The following is a 22006-nucleotide window of genomic DNA, read 5'->3' as shown; positions in this document are numbered from 1 at the left end:
TTAATCTAATTTCTTTAATGAGTACTATTTTACAGCATTTAATTATTTTATTTTAGTGAAGTATCCTTTCACCATTCAGTTTACAGAATGGATGGTTGTCTCAGAAAGAATTGAGGAGAGGGGAAAGCATGACTCTACATGGGTTGGTCAATTTATTACAGAAGTTGAGTTAAACATTGTCATTTAGCAGAAATTCTATAATGTTTGGCGACATAAAGGCCACTAAATAAAGGATATCATTCTTCATATAATTTGAGATATTAAGTATAAAGCTGAATCCTATTTTGTTAGCATGTCTTTAGAAAAGTTTGCTTGTTCAGGACACATGGTCATTTGAAAGGTTGTGGTATACTGTTATTTTACAATTTGTTCTTCTGTAGTGTGTTTTAATGTTCCTTGTTATAAGTTTGTAATGCTTTGTTCTCTGAACCCCATTTGGCTTCCCTAATGGTTCAGTCCTGAGTTGTTTGCCACAGTTTTCCCTGCCAAAAATGTATGTCAACCCACATGTCAATCCACCTGCATACCTCCCTTGTTCCCTTGTCTTACCCCTGTCTGTCAAAGACATCCCACTCCTTTGGTTCTGGATTGTTCCCTGTCTCTCATCCCTTCCTTGAAGCAGAATTGGATTGTAGGGTTTGCTCCCTCCCCGTGTTGGCTTCTCTTGGGGAGCCCTTACCCTGCACCCCTCCCCTGATGCCTCCTGTTGCTCAAGGCTTGTGTCCTCCCCGCGTTCTCCCCATCCCCTAAAAGCAGCCCCTTCAGGTTCAGACGTGTCACTTGCTCTGCCTCACTTCGGGATTAACTCTTCGGAGAGTCAGCCGAGCGTCCTTCCCCCATTCCCGTGGCTCGGTTTCCCGTGCTCTGTCCCCGCTGCGCTCCCCAGGCGCAGCGATCCCCGCCCCGCCCCAGGCTGGGCACAGCCTCGGGGCGGCCGCTCCGTGTCTGCCCTGCGGCCGAGCGGGACAGCGCCGGAGCCTCCGCTGGGGCCAGACGCAGCCGGGCACACAAGGTCACTTTGGTCTTGAGGGCTTTTGGGCTCTCTTCTACAGACATGAATATGCTGCAATTCAGCATGCTCTGAGAACCTCATGGTGTTCCATCAACAGGTGAGGGAGAGTGATTCAAGCTGGACTTCTAAAAAATAGGCGTTTCTTAGCTCCTTTTTAATCTCTTGTGAAATGTAGACACTTCTGACTTCTCATATTAACATAAACCCACTTCATAAATACACTTGAAGTACAGGTCTGTCAAAGAAATTTACGGCTTCACTTCTCACCAGTATGAGCTATAAATAGTATAGAATATCAGCATATAAGACACAACATTAGACAAAAATTATTAATATTGACATTAAATCTTATTGTTTGTTTCAGCTTTCTTAAGGTATGATTTTGATGTTTGTGTTGCTGCTATTACTCTAGTTATTTAACTACAGTTGTGGAAATAAATATTCTTATGAGCTGCAACCACTGTTTCCAGCTTAGCACAGCAGTGTCATTTTTCTTCGGAAGCCAAGGTATGGCTGGTTGTCTTCTGTTGAGGTGTTAGAGATATTTATAATGAATCAGGCATATGTATATCCTCAGTCTGTCTTCAAAAGTCATAGTGGGGCCCTCAAACAGATGATATACTGAGATAATTTGCTCTATATTAGGTTTTAGCAACTTGAGAGCAGGGCAAACACCTGATGGCAGGATCAACACACCACACTAACAGTAACTATGTGACTGAACCAATTATTTTATCAGCAAAATGCAAGCAATTTTTCTTATCTTTATGCCACACTGCTCCACAATTGAAAAACTAAGTTGAGTTTAAATCCCATCCATGTTCACACAACATTATGGTCTTCCACCAGGATGATTACGTCCTGATAACTATGATGAATTACTTCAAAGTATTCAGAAATTAAGTTAGGTAAATCCCAAACTCAGAAATTAGCTCCTTATATATCACACTCAAGTTACACAGATTTGCTTGGTTAATAGTTGGACTCAATGATGTTAGAGCTCTTTTTCAACCTGTATGGTTCTATGATTACTGCAAAATGTGTTTTTTAAGGTCAAACTAAAAAGTATTCAGCTGCCCTTTTTATTTAAAATCAGCCAGACAGCTGCAGCACCACAGCATCCTAAAACACCCAGCTGTGATCTAAACACAAGCATCTCTCAAGTGCTAAGAAAGACAGAACAATTTCTACTACAGTCTATGGTTTAAACTGGCATTGACAAGGGAAGTACCATCCCCCTTCCTTCCTACCCCTTTTATTAGTGGAGGATTGAAATAGCAGATATGCCTGGACCAAGAACAGCAATCCAGCTCTACCAGCATGATGTCTGCACAGATATGTTGTCCTAGAAGGAGTGCCACACAAATGTCAATGGATTGCATAAGCCTGTTTAATAATATACTGAGTACTTATGAGAATAAAATGTGATTTCCTCATTTTCTAGCTCTGGGAGTACTTCTTTAGCCATAAAACTGGACAAACCAATTTTCTTTCCCATGGCTCCTATCTATTAATATAATCTCTCAAAAAAGGGGAGTTTTTTTTAATACCAACAATCAGATATTGCTATAGTTGCAAATTCTTTCCTGTTAGGTAATGAAAATTGTCATTTTAGAAGTCCTTTGAAGTGACTCATGTTATTGAGGTATATCAAGAAAATAACCTTAGCAGTAGCATTGTTATCCAGGTTTGACATTGGATGTGAAACCAAAAGAGGTCAGGAAGTCAAAACTCAATACACTGAGCTATAAGCAAATTCAGTTCTACCACTTTGACACAGTGATGGGTCTAAAGATTGAGATGCTCTTTAAGCTTTCAACCTGCAAATTTTAATGCCCCATACATGCAGTCAGATTCACTGGAGAATGAAAAACCTCTTACCTTTTAGTATAAAGTGAACCACAGAAGGTCTCACCATCAAGGTCTAGCAAATGGCACAAGAGTTATCAAAAGTCTTGATATTTTTCCTTTTCTTCCAACTTACCTGAATCCTGGCTAAATGAATTATGAATTCCAACTCTTTATATCTACCTGAGCCCTTGTCCTTGATAATTCTTAAAAATATGAAAGCTCCCATGGAAATTTTCCCTCTGGTTTCATCCCAAAGTTTACTTGCGACTAACCTGCTTTAATAACCCCTTTTTTTGCAACATTATTTTTTACTACAAAGAAAGAAAGAATTAGAAGATATTAATACATTCTTAGAGAAATCTACATGAAGCTGTAAGAATGTTAAATGAACAGCAAAGACTTTAGTTTATGCTTTTAAATGTGAAATTAAAGTAAATTTGTGGGAACAGGTTTGCAACTCATGACAAGACATCTGTTTTTCACAGTGGAAATCTGTTTAACTGGTACAAGTCATTGCCTTAATATGTTACTAAGCTCAAGAGCTTGGTAAGCTTTAAAACAACTCACCATTTACATGGATAATGGGAACACCCACTGTTATATTAGACAAAAATAAAGATTTTGTTCAGAATGGTAATTAATCTTTATGTTTTTACACTGCAACGTATCATTAGCTGTCAAGCAGTAAGAAACAATTCACATAATAATAAACTACCCTAAATAAAATACCCTAAAGAACAACAGAACCCTTAAGTATATCTGCAACAAGTCAAACATGAAAAACAATGGAATGTTTGGTGAAATGAAAAGAAAATGTGGTGTGTATCAAACAGACCTTCAGTTTTATTTGCAGCAATATTTAAAATTAAATTCATTGCTTAAGAATATTTAAAATAAAAATAGTATTAAAAATATATATATACACAAGCACGAGTGCAAGAGACCTGTCTCTGAGGCTGACTGCTGAGGATGCCTCAAGGGCAGATTGCTGGGTTCCTTCCTGAGACCAAGGCTGGCTGTTGTCACATGTGCCCCTCCAATGGCACCTTCAGGCTGAGGCACCCACAAAACAACCCAGGAGGTAGCTGAGGGATGGATGGTGGGATCAGTGCTGACAACCCGCAGAGGGAACTGTTACACAGCATGTGATGCTTTATGTCATTGCATATTAGTCACCCTAAGCAGATCAGTGGGACATATCCTACATATCCTTATTCATCTGTATCATTTATAGAACTTAGAGTTACCTTAGAAAAGCATAGAAAGAGATTTACAGGTATCCACAGTGTAATTGCATGGCAGTGAACCTACACATTTACTTTAATGTCAGATGTTTACTGCACCCACTGCTAACTATTACTTCAGCACTAGTCTGCTTTTGTTTCAATAAGGTGTCTTTGACCACCATCATGCATTCACCACAGTTTTGTCTGCATGAGAAGGCTGCAACATGTAGTATTTTAAAACTGCAATTATAGGATCTTCTGTCATGGAACAATAATTGAGTCTTCTTCAGTCAGATCAGTTGATCCTATTTTTAGAGATGATATTCTGCCTGATTATAGTCTGACTGGTCACCTGTAACCAGTGTCCACCAGCATGAGGTTGTCTCCTGATTCTTCAGTTTTCTGTACTTGGAAGACCAGAGTTCAAGCTCCGGATCAAGGTTTAAACACTTGAGCATAATGGTCTTTAAGAACCCAGAGCTCAGTAAGGTACAGCATTGTATTCCTGCTAAAGATTATGAACTAAAAACAATCTGAATTTAAATAATTTAAGGTTAAATAATTTCTTCCATCATGCACATGTTTTTAGATAATTCTTATTTTAATTTATTTTTTTCTTTCTTTTCTCTTTTGTAATCTCAAAAATTGTGTGATTCACAAAGAGGATATTTTTAAACTCTCCATAGGAACATAACCCTGCAAAGGAGCAAGCTTGCTCTTCTGGCATGTCTCTGAACCTTCTCCAGTTAAATATTCACATTTAACTATAGTCATAAAATAAATTAAATGCTATGGCATTGTGGGGTTATTATTATTATTATTATTATTATGTTGTTGTTGTTGTTGTTGTTGTTGTTGTTGTTGTTACTACTATCAGAAAAATAAAAGTCAAAATTGTTTCCTTTAACATGCTTTTATAGAAATTACTCTGAGCTTTAAAAGGCTGTGAAATTTATATCCATCATTAGACTGTTCCTCAAAATGCAGTTCAGTTTTCTTTAAAAGGTGAACAAACTAAGTTCGTTAACATTTTGATGAAATTAAGAAGAAAGGTCTTAGAACTTGATCATATTCTAATGTAAAATAGCAATTTAAAGGAGAAAAAAGTGTTAGAAGAAAAATTAGTACAGATTCAGAAACTCAAAAGTCTCACTGGAAATATCTATGCTTCATTATGCATGATGAACCAAATACCTTTTTGATAAAATTATTTTATAATTGAGTTTGAGAACAGAAGTCAGAAACATTAAAAAAAAAAAAAAAGATTAAACTAAACAAATAGCAGCTTCAATCCCCACAGTTATAAAGCATCACTTTATTTCACATTTGAAATAAAGTGCTTGAAATACATTTTTTAAAATCAAAACTGCTTCAAATAGACTCCAGTTCAGCAATGGCTATATGCATAGTCCAAATCAAACATTCAGAAAATGACATTGTGAGAATGATTACATTCAATTACATTAAAAGATAAACAACAGTGCACACGTGTTTTATTTGTTTGTTTGTTGAGTTTTATAGATGGTTTAATTTCACAGATGAACTAAGAAGTTAAACAATACATTGCATTTTCTTTTTTAGACATTTTTCTAGATATTTTTTTTTCCCAATCAGGAGAAAGAGGAAAATTCTAGGTTTGCATAACCAAAATTTGTAATTTAATTTTTTCTTTCACCACAAAGGTAATTTTCAGCCCATTGGTTAAGAAATTTTCCAGAGATGTTCAGAAGCAAGAAATACTTTCCTTACCTTTTACAAATCATTCCTGATCTGCTCATGATTGTAGCCTGAGTTGGTTTGTTTCACATTTCCAAACACTTGTCTTTCTTCTAACTTGGGTTAAATTCAATATTTTCTTCAGGCAACTCAAAGATACATTTGTTTTAGAAAACAGTCATTGTAAAATATTTGTTCAGACACAAGGCTGAGCCCTCAGGGTTCAAACCCAGCTAAAGAGAATGCAAAAAATATAGCCAGCATCAGTAACTTATTCTGTTGTGTTAGAGAAACACCCAAATATATATGAATGGTTACTGTAGAGATCTATTCTAGAAGACCTGACTGGTCTGATATAGTTTAAGCCTTTCTTTATTCTCATTAAATGCAACAGAAACTTTTGATTCAACTCTTTTCAAAGCAGTATTTTACAAATCCCCCTTTTAAAATGGGAAACTAAATATATATGCCAGTTAAGTTCTCTTAGCTGACAAAAAGATGTGGTACTGAAGTGGGCTGAGTTTCTTGAACAGTTGGCTTCAGACTCAAAACATTCTCTTTTCTCCTACATTGAACCATTGTTTGGGCTCTTAAATAGCAACTGCTAAAGAACATGGTAAGTCTGGGCAGTGAGAAGTTCTGATTTATTTCACCTTGTTCCCTGTCATTGCTCATATTCAAAGAAATCTGACCTGACTGAAGATTTATATGTTGATATGAATATATTCACAAACATAAATGTTATGCAGTAATTTTAAACATAGCTAACAAGCCAGTCTGGGCACAGGTGACATAAGTTCCTCTGGGAAAACAAAATAATTTGCAAGATTTAGTTGGTTACAAATTCATAAGTACAAGATAATGTTTAAAAAATAAATAGGAAAAATAATGATCAGTCTTTCAGGATATTGAAAGCAAAATCCACAGAATGAAATAAAAAGAAGAAAAAATAGCTTCTGAAAGTGTGTAATGAAATGTTACAAATAGGGAATTGCAGGAAAAAGCTAACTGATATAAATCTGGTATGAATCAATTCCCCTTTCCAGTCCTATTCAACCTTAATAAGATAGTTTTAACAGGTTCATACATTTCTGCCAATTTTAGAAAAAGGCTTCTACTGATCAATAACATTTGTTTCAAAGAAGAGAGCAAAGTGAGGGGGAGATGCTGGCAAGTGGAGGCACACTTTTTCTCAGAAGACAGCTGAAAAATGCTATAAAACTGTGTGAAACACAGAAGCAATAGAAGCAATATACCCGATAATCATCAGTGCTGTCTGTCACTCATGAAGCCTTCATTTCCTATCTACTGTTCTGTTTATTTTCCTCTTAAGTGCCTTAAAAAACACAAACTGCTTCCTACTATTTAGAACAATGCACTGTCTTGATTTTGGGTTAGCAAACTTTGGACAGAATTTGCCTCAGAAGAAATTTCAGTAGTAGTGAGATATGGAGACATGACCCTGGACACAGTACACTACTGAGCATATTCCCTGCTGTGAGAAGCCTTTTTGTGTCAAATCCAGGAAAAAGACTGAATCACTGCAAGTCCTGCTTTTATGTCTGGCTTATAGAAATGAGCTTGTATTGCTTCTGGTTCTACTGCTCCAGTCCTCGGGATCTCTGTTTACATGGAAAACCCTGTGTCTTTAAAACAGTTTTTCTTGATTTCTTTTTCTAAAGATTTTACTTTAAAACATTAATTGTCGTTATTTATTTTTCAGATCATGCTTCAAAAATTTTGTGATCTAAATAGAGAAATAATTTTATGAGTTTCATTTGCCACTCTCCAGCTAGTTCCCATGGCTTTTGGCATTGAGTTTTCTTTTTTTCCATCATCCAATATTTCTTTTTGTTTCTTTTCTCAGCACAAAATTACATCATTACTTATTATTAGCTCATTGAATTCATAGCTGTACCTGTAAATAAAAGAGGGCAGGGAGTGTTCCCTAGCAGAGGTGACTGTTCTGTGCCATTAAAATCCTTTATATTCCGAACAGGGTGGCCATACCCATACTCTTTTATTAAAAATGATTGCTGGGCTTGGATTCTGGGACAGTCCTAGTTGAAAACCAGCCAAAATGAGGTAAGGACTGATTTATTAAAAAAATATGGATATTGATCTAGTACTGATATCCAACTGTGACGGACAAAAACTCTCTAACAGTTTAAAGTTAGAAAGTGTATGTTTATTCTACACCGGGCAGCGTGTGGGACAGCTCCCAAATATATACCAAATATCACCTTCCAGGTGATTACAGAGTCTTTTTATCCATACAAGTATTGAATACCCAAAATACAAATACATATTCATAATTTTGGTGCATCCCATTCCCCACTTCATATGCTAATCACTCCAAAAGCTATTAAGCATGCGTACTTTGTCCCTTGAAACAGGTCAGTGGTCCCTTTCATGGGGAGGGGTCCCAAAATGAGGAAGTAAATGAAGTCTTCCTCATTCTGACCTTTCTACCTTTTCAATGCAAATATGACAAATGAACTCTTGGTAGAATTCCCATTCCTTGTCTTCAATTGGTTTCAGAACAGAGGAGGCCCACAATTGTCTTATGTTCCTAAAAGCTATTTGTCAGTTTCTATATTCTTCATTATAAACCCAGCTAAATAAACATTGTGCTGACAAGCAATAAATAATTAGTCAACTACTAACTCCTAACTTCATCAAGGCCTACTCATTTATTATTATTATTTTACTTAATTCTAGTAAGGCTTATTTCTAACTAAAATCTTAGCTCCTCTAAAATTTCTAAATTCCTTAAAGTTTACGTTTCAGGACCTCCACCTCCATGAATTATCCAGTTCTGGGGCCCAGGCTAGGACACTCCTTAGATTGGAGCCTCCTGTTCACCTCCTGTTCACATGAGGATGGTGATGGGCTTTGGGTTTGGGGAGTTTTTGGTTGGCTGTTTTCCTGGTTGTTGCCTCTTTTGAGATCACATAGACTGATTTTTAGACTGTTCCGATCATAGAATCATAGAATTGTTTGAGTTGGAAGGAAATTTAAGACCATCTAGTTCCAACCCCCTGCTGTGGGCAGGGGTACTTTCCACTACACCAGGTGGCTCAAAGCCCCATCCAGTGGCCTTGAAGTCTTCCAGGGATGAGGTACCTACAGATTCTCTAAAACTTCTCTGAGCAAACTGAGTTGCCCAGTTTGACCTGGAGGTGGTAATGTTTCTCCTAAACTGAAGCTAGTTCACATGTTGACTATTTTACAGCCAAAGGACCTCTAAGAAGGTAAATCTGCCTTCACTTGCTCATGTTGTCATGCATCTTCAAGCAGTTAACCCCCTCAGATGCCCCCAGCCAGTACCTGGCTCTCAGAAGTCCAAGTTCATGACATGTGTAACCAAAACAATATTTGGAAGTACCTTGGATAAAAAACCTGTAAAGTTATTCTACTTAGTAGTTGACAGGCAGAATCTGCTGAAATGCTAAATAAAAAGCCATGGTAGAACAAAATAAAACTTTGAGGGATGTTGAGCATTTGAGTACATCTGAATCATACAGATAAGCACTAAATTTTTGAAGCTTTCCTGCTGACAGATGCCTATTTCTTCTAAGTGTTTTTGTAATTTAAAAATAATTTTTGGTACCTGTTTGTCTGTACAGTATTTCCATTGTTGCTGTATAGTGGTTTGATAACTGTGACATAATAGTTCATCAAAGAACACAATGTAGATATTTATAAATAAAAAAGAAAACAAATAAACCAAAAATTTAAAGACTAAATGCAGTTGATTCTGCAATGAGAAGTAGACTATGGGATTCATAGAGAAAAGTGACATGGTAAAATATGACAGTATGTTCATTCTTCAAAAATATTTGAAAGAGGAATGCGCAGCAATGTACCACAAAAGCCTAAAAAAGAATCTGTTGTTGTAAAAGACCAGAGAGGCTGAAAGTGTGGCCAGTGCCTCTTTCTCTGTGACACTTTATTGCAGGTAACATAATCATTTGGTGTGTGTGCTACATGCAGCACACAGACAGCACTTTTTCTTTTATAATATGTAGCAGGAGACAAATACAAATGAAACTAAAATAAAGGCATGAATGAGTGCATAAACAAAATAGCACTGGAACTATCTTTTTTAAAAAATTACCTAACCATTTTCATTGACTTCATTTCTTGACAAGCTCCCTTTATCTCTTTATACATTGTATGTCTTTCAAGTTTTAGAGCAGGCATGCCTTTAACACTGTATTTCAAAATATTCTCATAGCCCTCTAGCCGAGATGAGTAAATGACCAGATGCAGGAAAAAATGGTCAGATGCTTGGGCTTCAACAGTAGTAGTTAATGGATTAAATCCAAACATAGAAACTAGTGGTATAACACTAGATTTTGATATTGGATAGTGCACTTTTATTCATTAATACCTAATATTCTAAATATTCTTTTTTCAAACTTTCCAGACATAACCTGTATCTTAATTATGTGTCTTTGTTTATGTTCCTGAAGAATGTTCAAAGAAATCTACAAACAGAGATTTCTTTCCCTGAAAAATTATGCTTTAATATAAGAGAGCTGCTTTTCTACTTCAGGCAATGTAACTTCGTGCAACTCTGTGTTCTTACTGTGAACTCCAAGTCAACAGTATTTACTCAAGCTGCAAGGCACACATTGTAATTTATTGCTTAAGTGATTTACCAATGTATTTATATCCTGTCTTTGTCTAGTTTAGTAGGTACAAGAACATTTTGTAATTATTGCTATTTGAAGATTAGTAGCTGATGGATGATGATGGTATTTTAGTAAATTGCTTCTTTACAGGAGAGTGATAGTGTTGGGATTTTTGTTCCTCAGCTATATAGGGTTTCTTTGCATTGGAAACATGGACTATAATAACTGTCCTGGAAAGAATGAGTACCTGTCTCAGTGTGGGTATGGATGAAGTTATATTTAACAGAGGATGATTAGGGCAGGCATATCTATTTCCATACAGGATACACTATTTATAAGTAACTTCTGTATCAGTGGAACTGCACCCATCGTACATTTCTGTTCAAGATATTCTTGTTAATTCTGGGAGATAGCACCATAATATAATTCAGGTTGGAAGGAACTTCAGGAGGCTTCTGGCTCAACCTTATGCTCAAAGAAGAGACAGCTCTAGGGCTGCTTAATGCTCAGTCTAGTTGGATTGCAAAAATGTCCAAAGATGGGACAGCCCTTAACTCTCAGAGTAACCTGTTCCACTGCATGACTGTCATATAAGCTACTTTATGTATAAACACTCTTTTACTTCCTTCCTTCCTTCCTTTCCTTCCTTCCTTCCTTCCTTCCTTCCTTCCTTCCTTCCTTCCTTCCTTCCTTCCTTCCTTTCTCCCTCCCTCACTCCCTCTCTCCTTCCTTCCCTCCCTCCCTCCCTTCCCCTTATCTTTTCACAGCACTTACTCACCATTTCTCTGCTTTCTCATCTCTTTTTTCTGTTTACTTTCTCCCAATAACCTGTTGCTGCATCCTCATCAATGTTTCCTTGTATATAATACAGACCATGCTTCTTGTATCTATCAGACATATTACGTATATTCTTTCAAATTATTACACTCATTTCAAAATCTTTTTCTTTTCTGGAAATTTCAAAACACAGCACTGTGAACACTTTAAATATTTAAATTATTTTTTCTTTTCTTCCTGTTTTTCCATATAGAGTTTTAAAGTTTTAATTTTTAGTTTTGTCATACTTATCTTGTCATAAATAGTAACTGAAATAATGCTGCAGCCTTTCCTTAACCATGTATGGGCTGCACTGTTTTAAACAGTAATGTGAGAACTATCAGAGGCCAAGCACCATAATTTTGTCATCTCTTTCAAGTGGTTTTGGCACATTTTTGGCCTGGCCAACAACCATGCTTCCATGGACTACATTTGCATCTTTCTGTAGATATTACAAGAATTTTGGATTTGGTTTGCATGGCAAGGTTTTGGTAGTGAGGGAATACAGGGGTGGCTACTGTGAGAAGCTCCCAGAAGCTTCCCTCATGTCTGACAGAGCCAATCCCAGGGGGCTCCAAGTAGGATCTGCAGGCAGAACCCATCAGTAAGGGTGGCAACACCTCTAGGATAACAAAATTAAGGGGGAAAATCTGCTTCAGAACAGTAGAAGGAGTGAGTGAGTGAAAATATATGAGAGCAACAACCCTTCAGACCTCAAGGTCAATGAAGATGGAGGAGGAAAATGCGCTCCAGGTGCTGGAGCAGAGATTTATTCCTCAGCAGCTCATGATGCAGCCATGGTGAGGCAGCTGTGCCCCTACACGGGGTCCACAGTGAAGTACATGGAGCTGTAGCACATGGGGCTCCATGCTGCAGCCCGCATCCCCCATCGTCACTGCGGGTGGAGGGAAAGCAGAGAAAATGAGCAGTGAAGAAGAAGAAGGGAAGGGCAGGGGAAAATGTTTTAAGATTTGTTCTGGTTTCTCTTTATCCTACTCAGACTGATGGCAATAAATTGAATTAATTCCTTCAAGTTGAATCTGTTTTTTTGTTGCAGTAATTGTTGAGTGATCTCTCCCTGCTCTTATCTCAACCTATGAATGTTCCATTTTATTTTCTTTTTCCTGCCTAGTTGAGAGGGGAGCATAGTTTGGTGGCCACCTGGCATCCAGACAAAGTCAACTACTATACAAATGATTATTTTCCATGGATATTTTGAAATGTCATCTTATTTAGAAGGTAAGAGCATCTATCTATGGACATCTATCTTACAGATATAAACAGTGCTTGTCTGCTACCTTCAAACCCAAAGTAACACAAAAAAGTCTTGATGTGATAAATAATACTGACATCTTTAGAACCTCAGGTCATCACAAGAGAGAATAATGTGTATTTCTCCCACCTTATCATAGCATGGAAGGCCCACAGAGAATTATTTTTCGTATAGATGTTGTTTCCTTTTGTTCCTTCAGCTGCAGTGCATAATTTGCTCACATTAATGTAGGCTGTGTGAACACACCAAGTATGGCTTAGTTTCTGATTCTAATTCTAATGTCTTGCTCAACTATTTTTGCTTTTTGTTTTTAAAAAAAATTATATCTCTAGAAGCTTGTCTTGGTTTTAAATCACTAATCTATCAAGCATAATGTTCATTGCTAAATTCTTAAAATTTTGAGTGGTATTGAAAGCTCTGTGCTATTTTTACTAGGGCTTACACTTGTTTCTAAAAAAAGTTTGTTGCAATGCAAAACAGTCTTCCTTTTCCTCAGGGCAAAAATTTACTGATTTGATTAAAAATATTTTCTGTCATACTCTTCAAAGTATTAAAACTTATAAAATATAGGGTTAGATTCACAACCATTAAATCTTTAAATTCTCATAGTTTCTTTGTCTGTGAGGATTTAGTCATACTATTATGCAAATGGAAAATTCATTATAATTGCATGATAAATAAAAAAACCCAAGATTTTTGCAGATATAATTTCATTCGGTATCTACAAATACATGTACATGTATTGTGCATGTGCACACATAACCACCTGCCTACAGGTGTGCACATGCAATGCATGGAGAAAAGTCAGATTCCCTCTCTAGAAGCACCAAAGAGTTTTTGATAAACTGATCAACTCTGCTTGGGGACCTAACGATATCTGTGGAAGCATCTTACTCAGAAAATGCTAATAAACCACAGTTTGTGACTGCTGAATTTGAAAAACACCTCTAATTACATTCATACTAGGAAGGCTACCCCAGCGTAAACCTGCAGGGAATGTGACTCAAATTCACATTTCAAGGTAATTTTTATTTGACATTTCTAGCAAGCCAGGTAATATTTCAGGTCCAGGAAATTTAATCAGGTCTTTCACAGGAACTGTCAATACATTATGTCACTCTAGATGTGTTTTTATATTAAGGAGCAATGTGCATTAAAAAAATGCAGCACATCAGCAGCCTTCTCCTAAACTTGTGAGTGAGTAACTCCTGTTACATTCAGTAGAAGCTATTTCTCTCATGGAATTTAAAAACAGGATTCCCTTTATCTGTTTCAGCCCTCATAACTAAGTTCAAATTTGCTATTGGTTGCAAATGTCAGTATGTAATGTATCAGAGGACACAAAGCACTTTTCCTTTCCTAGCTGGGAACATAGAAATTACTGCAAATAAAGAATTCATTAGTGCCACCTATTTGTGAGAGTCTAAAACTGCAGATAATCCCTGCAAAACTTCATCCAGTTAATAAGCAAATATGTCTACCTCTGCCAACTCAGGTGAAGGAACAAGACATATAGGCCAGATCTCAAAGACCCCAAGGAATTTCTTGCAATTCTATGTTGTTCAAAATACAACACATAAATATTTATATGTACAACATACACAAATATAAGTGGAAATTATATTAATTCGTGCACTATAAAAAGTACATACTTATATAAGTATATAAAATTTCCACTTACAGCTTAATATACATCTCTTCATTTATACAAAACCTATAAAAACCAGAAAGGACCAGCCACAGAAGTTATGGAAATGTTATTAATATGTAAAAAAGTAAGGATTTCCAAGGAAAGTTATATATTAAAGTATAAATTGGGAAAACATTTTAGAAAATAAATGTTTTTTCTCTTCTTTACCAGTTATCCAGTATTAGATGAAGAAGGATTATGCAAAATGTGATTAATAAAACAAATCCAAGAAAAATCCATGGAGTATTACTAATGCCCTTGCCTCACCTCACTGTTGAAGCAGTGCGTGTTGCTGAAACAGATGCATTTTTTGTTTTGCTAGTTAAATTTCAACTGTTTAGACAGTTTTTTTTCTATTATCTTCATTTTATTCTGAAATTAGACACCACATTTTCACGTTCCTAAAGAGTCTTAAACCTTTGAGTGATAGGAAAGAGGTTTATCATTAATACAGAGTCAATTTATGTTGATATATAGCTTTAAACTTCAGAGCAACATCTGTAGCCTGAGGAATAAGACCTGGAAGGATAATTGTTATATAACTATATGTACATATGAAGCTTTTTTAGATAGGTTTTCCTAAGTAAAAACAGGCACAGATTTTCCAGAAAACAGATAAACAAATTCTAGATTATCAAAATATTGTTCATTATCTGTTAATTCCTTTGTTGTCATTGACTTCCCTATGAGATGACAGTTTAATTTGAAAACATGTACAGGCATGTGTTGTGAAAGTCCTTTGGCTGACAATATGTGTGTGTTGGCACAAGTACATAAATAAGTAACTATGTAAAAAGGGATGAAGCTTTGGGAGCAAAAATCAATTTAAAAAAATCTCTAATTTCAAGCACCTTTCAGTTGAATGACTCCTGTAACACAGCTTAAGTAGAACAGTTCAGATTTTGAATCCATATAGAAAATTGTGCACAGCACACATGTTATTTCCAAGACAATGAAGATACCACATACAGAAAAAGGGAAACAGATGGCTTTTAAAAAATGCTGAGAATTTTGCAAGTCTTTTCTGTCAGAAGTTCTTCTAACTTTGCCATAATAATGAGTTGAGCCTGTCACAAAAAAAAAAAAAAAAAATCCACCAATATTTAAAGAAAAAAAAAAAAAGTTAAAATTCAGATGTATAAACAAAGCCAGATTAATTTCATTTGAGATATACAAGGGTTTTTTAATCTTTTTGCCATAGTGTGCTCACTGCAAGGATTCAAGACCAGGCTAGATGCGGCTCTGAGCAGCCTAGCCTAGTGGAAGGTGTCCCTGCCCATGGAAGGGGGTTTGAAACTAGATGATTTTTAAGGTCCATTTCCACCCAAACCCTTCTGTGATTCAATGGTCCTATAAACTGGCATAACCAGACCTCCATGGAGACATTAAAAATTGCTCATGCATCTTTTCTTCACATATCTCTAGATGTCCTGAGTATCTCAAATATAAGTGTTTATTCAATCATTTTACTATCTTTACAACTATATTTGACCCAGTGGCTTAGTCTTTCAAGTAGAAGTTGTATTCTTCAGTTTAGTTGGCTGCAATCATGTTAGTTTATATCCATGACTGGCTGATTGTGGTATCTGATCTAAGGCTCAAAATCCTTACTGCAAACCTTGTAACTAAGCTCAACCAGATGACTGACTGAGGAAAGTAAATACAAAATGGTGGTAAATATACCAAGATAATTGAATTTTAAAAAATATTATGATGATCCAGAAAATATTCCTCAAACTTAATATTTATCAGTTCAGCATACAAAGAGAAAATAAAGGCTTTGAAGAAGAAGAATGTTGTAGGTAGTTCTATATGCTAGCAATAATGCCATGGTATTTGATAGAAGAAATATAAATCATAGTAATGTACCCTAAAACATATCTAGGTTGTGTCTTACTGGAGATAAAAAGCCCAAGTCAGAAATGGAAAAAAAATAGAAAGTTTTCAGTTTTTCTTATGTGTACTGAAGTTTAATGATATAATCAAAATGTGATTCTATTTCTCAAGACCCCTGACTCATTCAGTGTGTAGGTTTGCTGATGATCACTTGGGAACATCTGTTCAAGATTTTGTCTCTTTTCATTGTTGGCTATGCAGTTCCATGTTTTATTATTGCATTCAATCAAGCCTTTTGAAGACAAGATGCATACTCATGGCTTCAAAGTACTATTCTAGATTTCAATGCTGTTTTCCACCTCCAAACTTCAAAAATAATTTTAAATATTCATGTTCACTATTTTTAAATGCCCTTTAAATACCAGCTAATTATTCATATCTTTTAATATGTAGTGGATATTTATGTGTCTTAGTATGACTTTAACCCCTAATGAGGTATACTTCAGTTGGAATGTTAGTTTTTTAAAATTCTGTTTTCTTGGCCTTAATTGATTGGTAATGTGAAGGAAAAAAATTACATAATTTTTTTTTTAGAAAATAGATTTTATATTTTACATTTTTGATAGAAAATAATCACAATGAAGATGTTGAAAAGCTATTTCTCTAAGACAACTTAGAGAAAACATTGGCATCTCTGAAAAATATAAACTTGTTAACACATCAATATAAGGATTGTAGCATTATTTTAATGATCAAACACCTAACTACTTTCAGCTGTTTAGAAATAATAGCAATGGCATGGCCTACAGGAACCTTATTAATTATGAATCCAATGCCTAGCATGGGATAAGACTTCATCTCTCTCAACACAGAAGGAAGACTGCTTCAGTATAATATCCTTTGAATCCTCGTATCATTATCTGCCTGCTTCTTAGAATCTCTTTCACTCCTATGTATACCTTTCAGTCCAGTGTATCATTAAAATTATCTTTTTTTTTACTACTATTATTGGCACTCTAATTAATAAAGAGCCTTTTGTCTAACTTTTCCAATATGTACTGTAATTCAGTGAGATACTTCAATTCAAGCTGACCCATACCTGAATTGCCTCTAAAGATCAAAATACACAGTGTGGCTGTGGTAATTAATCACTTGCACACCTTGCTCTGAATTACCCTCATCCATCCCTCCAGCCTAAAATAACAATTCCAGATGTATTTTCCAAGCAGTTGTGCCTAATATTTATAGATGTATTTTTTACAAAGGATGAAATGCTGCATAAACCTGATGTTGCAATGATGTTCCTACATCTTACATAGATGCAAAAAAATAGTTTTCATTTTTGAAACTTGAAATGCACTGGCATAATCTTATTTATTTATACATTTATTTGCTTACCTATATACATTTACATGGAGCTGCAGTCTGAGGATCCTTCAGAATTCCTTGCAGCTCTTTTTGAAACTGACAGTTGTGTAATGAAAATTTTTCATTCTTTTGAGAAGCTGCTCAGTTTCAGAGCTGAATGAAGATTGCTTTCCTAGTTTGTCTCTAAGTTAATTAAATAATTGTAAGAGTTATAGTCTGCTCTGAGAACCTCTAAAAAAAATTCCATACAACTGTCATTTATTATTTGTTTAAAATTAATTTATATTGTATTTGTCTTGTATTTAAAATTCAATATTTGTTTTTTATTGCTGTACCCTAAGGAACAAACTCTAACATGGACCAACAGCACTATAATAAAGTCAGCAGCATGTATTATTTGAAGCCTTAGAAATGCTATAATCAAATTGCAGACATGAATTTGCAAGAGAGGCCATTATACTGTTATATTTTATGCTACAACTATCACAAAGCAGCTTGCTGAAACAAACTGAATACTCGCCTCCTTTGCAAGGGTAAAGCTCTCCCACGGTCAAACCCATATTTTTTTCCATTACAGTGTGTTTAACAGAAACCAAAAATCCTCTGCAAATATAAGATACCTTTGTTCCATCTTGCTTGTCTTTTTACCAGTATATTTTACTAAGTGTACAGTCAAGGTTTCAGACTGAATACTGAGAAAAGTAAGGTACAGGAGGATGCTAGCAGAGAGCCTGTGAACTCTGTGATGTATCTCTTGCATGAATACCCCACCATAATCTTTAACTTCAGGCAAGTCTGTAGGAAGGTGATAGCAGAACACGCATTGTTATTTTGTAAGCAGATTTCTCTGATTCATTCCACTCTGGTATGTTCTGCCAAACCTTTTCTCAATAAATAGTTGGTCACTACAGAAGCTGTTCAGGGGACACGTGATACAAAAATCGACCTACCAAAATTTTACCTATTAGACATTCATGAATAAATCACCTAGTCATGCAAACTTCAAAGAAAGATGCTGTCCAATCTGTGATTTAATCTGCTGCCAATCTTACAGAAAAATTTTTGCAACGTCACACACTAAAGCACAAACTTCAAAGAAATGCTGATTGCTGAGAACTGCAAAAGAGCGGGGTTTTCTTCCTATGCTCTAATTTTTAGAAATAAAATACATGGGTTTTTTTTCTTCAAATACTGTCAGGAGTTTGGTATCTAACCACAAAGTTTCTGTATGAGTAGTATATATGTAAAGAAGTCAGTGCCCAAGTGTAGGTCATCACAGGGGAAGTCTGCTAATTTTTTCTAAGAAAGGACCAGACAAAAATAAGACACAATGGTTATGGTTCTGGCAGCAAAATACTCTGGATTTTTGGAAAGAAGGACAAGGGGCAAAGAACAAGGATAAGTACAAACAGCAAAATTATTCTGATACTAGGAAGGCTTAGGTAGGGTTGTTGCATCTGGTTTGTTCAACTAGAACTTTAAATTCACTTTGATCAGCTAGAATTGCATAAATTATGTAGGCAGAAGAGTCACAGTTCTTACCTAGAACTTCTGAACATGGTCACAGTTTCAAAAAGATGTGTGCAGATTTGCTGCAAAAATTTCGTTTGTTTGATAGTTGCCCACATGCAAAGTTTTCACATGCTTGGTGCTACAGGTCACCTTCAGTCACAGTACAGCAGGGTCCAAAACATTTGACTATCATATTTATTAGTGATACAAATAATCTGGGGAATTCAGCTAGGTTTAAAAGACATTAAATAGCAAATACAAATTACATCTGTTTCTGTTAGAAGCCCTTTTTTCCAATTTGGAAATCAAATAGAAAGCACTAACCAAAAGGTCATTTCTTTGTTCATCATGACTGCGAAGGAAAACATATTAGAATGAAACATAGGACATTTTTGCCGCTTGCAAGATACTTGCAAGATACTTTTTGTCAATCATAAACTCATGTAGGATGCAATGAACAGGATTATATCATAGAATAGAGTCTGAAATACATAAAGAAAATGTACAAGACTTGGGTATAAAGTTTCTGTTGTGCCTTGGAACAAACTTGATTTGTGTTGCTGTTTGGGCAAGAGTCAGTGAGAGTGTATAGCAGCAGCAAGAGAACTTCCAAACCATTACAGGTCAAGTCTTTATTCAGTGAGAAGTTTGCACAGGCAAGAATTGCTGGGTCAGTCTCTTTGAGACAGTGAGCTTAATCAAAAGCTGCTTTTGTCCTACATATAGGAAAGTGTTGAGCATTTTTAGAATGAAGTAGAGAAAGAAATGTATAATGTGTAATAAGTATAGGAAGAAGAAATGTAGAAGAAGAAGAAATGTATAATGTGTAATAAGTATAGGAAAACTTGATATTCAGTTTAGGTGACTGAAAAGACAAGTTTGCACTTATTATTATCAGTTGAATGGGAGACTTGAGACTCAGAATAAATTTATTTGATGTCACATGTGAAATGTCCTACAACATAATCATTTATTAAACAAAGTTCACTGAAATGGTGAAGGAATATCATCCCTAAATTGCAGTTCAGATTTTACCAGTGACATCTCTTTTATATTTATAGTAAAAATCAGTCTGCTATTTTTTCCAGTATCAGAAAAATGCTATTGCCATTTTATCTCAGGGTAGAATTATCCTATTTGAATGGGCTTGAAAAAAATAGAATTCTTTTCATAGGTAGCTGTGAAAATATCTGAAAATATGTTCATGATTTTGCTTCTTGTTTCCAGTGCAGACCAAATATATTGAGAAAGTAGGAAATGAAAAAAACAAATAAAACAGTTGTACACTGAATTACATTTTGTGACTCCATGCTGAAATAACTGTGACATTAACTAGACAAAAAAATCTGTATTATTCCATGATAGCTCTTATGTTAACACTCAGCTTGTTTCTTCAGCATGACTTCAATTGGATACCTTGTTGTAAATGCAAGTGACAAATTTTGTTAATGAAAAAAAGGCGTGCAGCTTTACGTATTTGAAACTTTTCAAAACATAATTTGAATTTGTGATCTTTTTTCTGAAATGATGGAGGAAAATACTGCATCTCATTCTACAGAGCAAGTATCTTCAGAGTTTAGTTTCTGCTCTTTGAAAATCTTGCATAACATTTTTAGAATTTGGAGCTTAATATGAACTTACAGGAAATTCTCCTTAGAAAGCTGATATTTATGCTAAAAGTTGAAGCTCAGCATGACATTCAAGAGGTGTTTTGACAAAGCAGTAAAATTTCAGAAATAAAAGTGAAATTTATTTATGATCCTTTTAACAACATTTATGAAATCTTCACAAACCCATACAAATCAAAACTGGATATTGCTGGAATAACTTAGCAGTTTTTCATCTATTTTTTAATATGTAAACATTAAGACTAGTAATTCAAGCAACAGAATATTTATTTCTAAATTATTAAGACTTCATATGTTTAGAGGTTATCTATTTACCTTTTTAAATGGATATTATATTTGTGTAGATAATGGAATAAGTATTTGAAATTAAAGCAGATTTACACTGAAGACCTTCATGCATTTGCAATATGAAAATAGCAAGTAGAGAAGGCTGTGTGTTTGAAGAGTGTAATTGCAGCTGGAGCAGCCTGCATGGCCTCATTGGTATTCCTGTGTGCATCTCCAACTCTGGTGCACCCTGTGTATATTGTATATATGCAGGCTGACTTATGTAGGCTGCCCACTCCACTCTAAATGTCTTCAAGGCATCTTTAATCTTTGACCTTAGAGACAGACACTTGGTCAAGGCATGTTTTTGACTGAATTTTTATTTTATGAAAGAAGAGCAAAATATCTCAGCATGCAGCTCAGGCCAGTAGCTCCCTGGGGCTAGGAGAAGCAGGATCTCCCCAGGGATGTCAGGGCAGGTTCTGGCAGCCAGGACCCATCCCAGCAGCTCCAGGGCAGCCAGGGGGCAGCTAGGGACATTCCAGCCTTGCGGCTGGGGACACACTGAGGCCAGCAGCATGTCAGCCCTGGGCTTGGGCCTGGCTTACTGGTAGATAATACACTATCATAACATCACAGATATCTAGCAAATATCTTTAGACAGAAAACAAGCAGAGCCAAGAACTGACAGCCCATCTTGAGTACTCAATTTCAGAGTGGTACAGACAGAGACATTGTGCTCACTGGTGCTGCTAAAATCTGGCTGTGCCCTCAATGGCATTAGTCATTCAATATCCTTCTATCAAGTGACTTTGGCTTGAGGGGAAGTGAGTGATTATGTGAGCAAAAAGAAGAGAGGAAAATGGGAATATTTTAAAACTGCACATAATAGAATTGGGGGGGGAAAAAAGCCTCCAAAGCTGCTGAACTTAAACTAGTATGTTAAAACCAAAGTCTCATGATGGGATCTACCCTCCTAGAGTGCATTTCCCATGGCTGTCATGTCACTTTCCTGCACAGGAAATTCTTAAAGATTTTCCAGCTTCCCATTTTCAACCCAGAGGAAATTCTCAGGAGGATGGCCAGGAACTTTTATAAATTCAAAATCTATTAAATCAAAATACTAGTGTATATGCCATGGATTCTGGTCAGAATCATAATAGAAGAGATA

The sequence above is a fragment of the Lonchura striata genome, chromosome 3, assembly GCF_050655825.1.
Source record: "Lonchura striata isolate lonStrDom1 chromosome 3, ASM5065582v1, whole genome shotgun sequence".
In the NCBI taxonomy this organism is placed as follows: Eukaryota; Metazoa; Chordata; class Aves; order Passeriformes; family Estrildidae; genus Lonchura; species Lonchura striata.
Note: the sequence above shows the minus strand (reverse complement) of the source record.